The sequence below is a fragment of the Otolemur garnettii genome, unplaced genomic scaffold (assembly GCF_000181295.1).
Source record: "Otolemur garnettii isolate 467f Iridium unplaced genomic scaffold, OtoGar3 scaffold00097, whole genome shotgun sequence".
NCBI classification, from domain to species: Eukaryota; Metazoa; Chordata; class Mammalia; order Primates; family Galagidae; genus Otolemur; species Otolemur garnettii.
In genome coordinates, this window is record NW_003852492.1 from 546,767 (window position 1) to 550,762 (window position 3,996).

At 53.5% G+C, this 3,996-nt stretch overlaps 1 protein-coding gene across 2 annotated transcripts in view; it reads left to right on the top strand.

The window, feature by feature from the left end:
• The window catches only part of ST3GAL4 (ST3 beta-galactoside alpha-2,3-sialyltransferase 4), a 49,918-nt gene that overhangs the window by 35,965 nt on the left and 9,957 nt on the right, over positions 1 to 3,996 (top strand). Inside the window, exon 1 of one of the 2 annotated variants that reach the window (XM_023516775.1) lies at positions 2,957 to 3,048. The exons of the other annotated variant lie outside the window; for it this stretch is intronic. The gene's annotated coding sequence lies outside the window, so the exon portion shown is untranslated. Of the gene's footprint in view, positions 1 to 2,956; positions 3,049 to 3,996 lie in introns of those variants that run through there. 2 annotated transcript variants of the gene reach the window in all.

Below are 3,996 nucleotides of genomic sequence, written 5' to 3' on the forward strand. Positions count from 1 at the left end.
TTAGTCTTCACAGAGAAGAAGCCATCTGTGTTGGGTGTAGCAGGAAGGGTCTGTGCAGAACAGGGTGGGTCTCAGTTCCTTTGGTGCTGCTGTGATAGAACACGGGAGACCAGGTGATTTACAATGGACAAAACTTATTTGCGCTGCAGGCTGGGAAGGCCATGACCGAAGGCCACATCTGGTAAGGGGCTTCTTGCTGGGTTGCCTTGCAGGGAAGGTAGAAGGGCAAGAGGGTTGAACCATCCTTTTATGAGGAACCTACTCCCATGGTAGTATGGGCATGGAGGATCACATTTCCAGCACCTGAACATTGGAGAACACATTCTTTCCCAGTCACCAAAAGTCATGTCCTTTCTTCTCATAGACAGAATACATTTACTCTGAGAGAGAGACCTGTCGTGGGGTTAGAGTCCTCTCCCCCAAAACACCTCTTCTTAGGTAGCACCTTGCAGCACAGCTGCTCTGAGGATCAAGTTTCCGGCACATGAACTTTGGGGGACACATAGGACCACAGCCGGCCTCCCAATACAGGAGAGCCTAGGCAGAGTGGGTGTGAGGCTGCAGGCTGGGCAGGACAGGTAGCCCTGGGCCTGGCAGGAGAGGGGAGGTTCTGCATTCTGTGGCCGGGGCTGGAGGGCCCTGGTTGTCTGTGCACAGCGTTGGCTCTTTGTGTGAGGAGCAGGGAGCAGCTGCAGCAGGGGCAGGTCTGAGCCGCATCCCCTTTGAGGTGCAGTGCTGGTGGCTTCAGAGAAGGGGCTTGAGTGAGCAGAACTATTGAGAGCCCCACCTTGTGTGTGTAGAACCAGGCTGTGGCCCTGGAGGGGATGTGGAGGGCACACTTGGGATTGATTTCCCAGGGTCCAGGCTACATGGCCATTACACTGGGGCTGAGTTTCATTGAGTATTTGTTCCCATCGCATCCTGCGATGCCCGGTGTGTGGTAAGGAGCTCAGCACACATGTGTTAGAAACGACCATACCAGCTGGGGGGCATGGGGAGGCTGAGGTGACGATGTGGGGCTTGGGGAAGTGAAGGGAAGTGAGTCCAGCTTTGGACGTGTTGTTTCACTTGAAGAATTTAAGATTATCCAGGTGGCTCAGCACCTGTGGCTCAAGCAGCTAAGGCGCCAGCCACGTACACCTAAGGTGGCGGGTTCGAATTCCCAGCCCGGACCCGCCAAACAACAGTGACGGCTGCAACCAAAAAATGGCCAGGCGTTGTGGCGGGTGCCTGTGGTCCCAGCTACTTGGGAGGCTGAGGCAGGAGACTCGCTTGAGCCCAGGAGTTGGAGGTTGCTGTGAGCTGTGATGCCATGGCACTCTACCCAAGGGGATAGCTTGAGGCTCCGTCTCAAAAAAAAAAAAAAGATTATCCAGGTAAAAAAACTTAGAAATATTAGGATGGATTCTAGAGGAAAAGTAGGGCTGAAAATAGCTTGAATCATCTGTGTATGAACAGTAGTTAAACCTCTGAGAGTGAATGAACTGTCCTGTGAAAATGTGTGGCTGGGGCTGGGGGGGGGAGCAGGTCCTGGGACAGATGTTTGGAGCATGCCTGCAATTAAGATGTGGGCAGAGGCAGCACATCCCACTCAGAGACTGTCCCAAGGCAGGAGGAAAACCAGGAGGGAGTCTCACCTCAGACCCGAGCAGGTGGCAAGGCCAACACCATCAAAGCTTCAGGGTATGATGAACATTGAAAATAGACATTTCTGGGGTTTGGCAATTAGGAGACCACTGGTGGCCTCAGCTAGAGTGATTTCAGCCTGAGGTGGGGGGGAGGGAGTTCTGTGGGGTGCAGGGGAGAAAGGGAGGTGAGGAAGAGGCACAGAAGGAGAATTTTGACCATTGGAGGGCAATGCAGGGATGGCTTGCAGAAGAGGCAGAGGGGAGGCAGGTTTGTTACTCTTTTAGGGAGAGTGAGATTTGAGATCAAAGGGAACAGAGAAGGAAGGACAGATAGAAGACAGGAGGCAGAGGAGGGTCATTGCTTGGGAACAATTCTGGGGCAGCAAGGGCAGGGACCCAGTGTCCACTTGGAGGGATTTAATAGGCAAGCCCAGAGTTGGCAGGCAACGGGCAGGCAGAAAGCTCCAGTTTTCCATAGAGATTGAATGAAATTGAGTATTTGCTTAAGGTATAGAATAGTAAGGAAACCCTGGGCTTCTCCCCTGCTGGTCTTCCCAGGCCCCATCTCTGGAACCTTAAGCCATATCTCTTTGATGGGCGCAGGGGCTCTCAGGGGCTTGGCACCAGAGTCTCGAGGAGTTTCTAGTTCTGTACCTCCTGGTTCAGCAGGTGCCCACTGAGTTCTTTCTGCATATCAGACTGTGAACACTGGCCCAGCATGAGGCATGGCTCCGGACTCCACAGGGTCATGCTTTGCCCTTCGGTGAATTCTGTGGTATAGATCACTAGCTCACTGGTTCACTTCAGCTGGACAGCTTGGTTCTTGGACAGAGTACCAAATAGGCAGACAGTCCTCCTTTGCCCAGCAGGTTGAGTGAGCTAGTCTTCTTGGCCAGTCATAGGCAGAGGCTGGTGCTTCTTGGACACGAATGGATCAGATGCTGCTTTTCTTCCCAGATACCCTATTGTGGTGTTTCTCATGCCCCTTTATCCCCAGGAGCTCCATCAGCAGTGAGGGAGAGAGAGTGCTGGAGCAGGTGCCAAGTTGACCCCAGGCCATAGCCAACCCAGGAGCCCTGGAATGCTAGAGCCTCTGAGCAATCCTTGTGGCCCCATCAGAGGAGGGGTGGGCTTGTTCAATCCCTGACTGGGTCTGTTGGAGCACGTCCTCCCAGGACTAGCCAATCTGCTCGCACAGCACCCACGCAAGATAATGCAGAAGTTTATTGGGGAAGAGGTCACAGAAGGGTCAGTTGTCCTGTTGATCAGGACTGGTTAGAGCAGCTCACCTCTTGATGCCAAAGGTCTTTTCCCTGGAGGTTGGGCCAGGCCTGGACAGCGGCTCAGTATTTGTGCTGCAGTTTCTGTGGAACAGGCTCTGTCATCTCCATCTTGGCTGCACGTTAGAATCACAGAGGAGGTGGGTTTTTGTTTTGTTTTGCTTTTTACTACTAATGCCTGGGCCCTGTCCCTAAGCAATTCAGTAAAACCCTGGGCAAGCGGGCCCCACACATCTGTATACGGTGTTTGTAAAGTCCTTAGGTCACTTGCTCCCTTGCGCAGCCTGTGGCCTGCTGATAGAAAGGGGTCAAGGGGCTCCTGCTCCGGGAAGACCGAGGGTGAGGGCAGGGTGGATCTGGCACAGTTTGTGGAGTCCTGAGTGTTAGAGCTGGAAAGATCCTAGTTCAGAGATTTGCAACTCACAGTGTGGCCCCAGTGCTCAGCTGAGTCAGGCTGAGTCAGGACAGCCACGTCAGAGTTTGAAGAGCTGCGCCCATGTTAGAGTCCCCTGGGTTCTGAGGTGGGGTACCCAGCCACTCGTTTCTTAAAAAATGTTTTTTAAGTATCCTGGGCAATCTCTCTGCTCAGCCTGACCTGTGCTGTGATCCGTGCTCTCAGACTAGAGTAGTACATAGGAATAGCCGGGGGACCATATTTGGATTCTAAGTTTATGGGTCTGGAGGAGGCCTAAGATCCTGCCCTCTTACTGAGGCTCCTGTGGTGCCCCTGCTGCTTGCTGATGTGTTTTTGGGCAGCAGGATCTATTGACAGCAGAGGAGGGTCAGAGAGGGGCGGTGTCCCAGCACAACACTCCTGCACCTTCCAATACTCCTTCCTGCACACCTGGCAGCAGGCTGGATGCTGGTACTGGAGTGATGGGCAGGGCAGACCTATTCCAACTCTCACAGAGTGTCTGTCCTAAGTGGGGAGACAGACAGAAAGCTGACAAATAGGCAACGATGCTGGTCACATCATTGTGAAGGGGAAGAAGGCCGCACAGCAGGGAGGGCCTTGGAGGCCATGGGGGTCAGGGAAGGCCTGCAGCTTCCAGAACAGCTGTCAAGGGGGTTACTAGAGCAAGGACTTT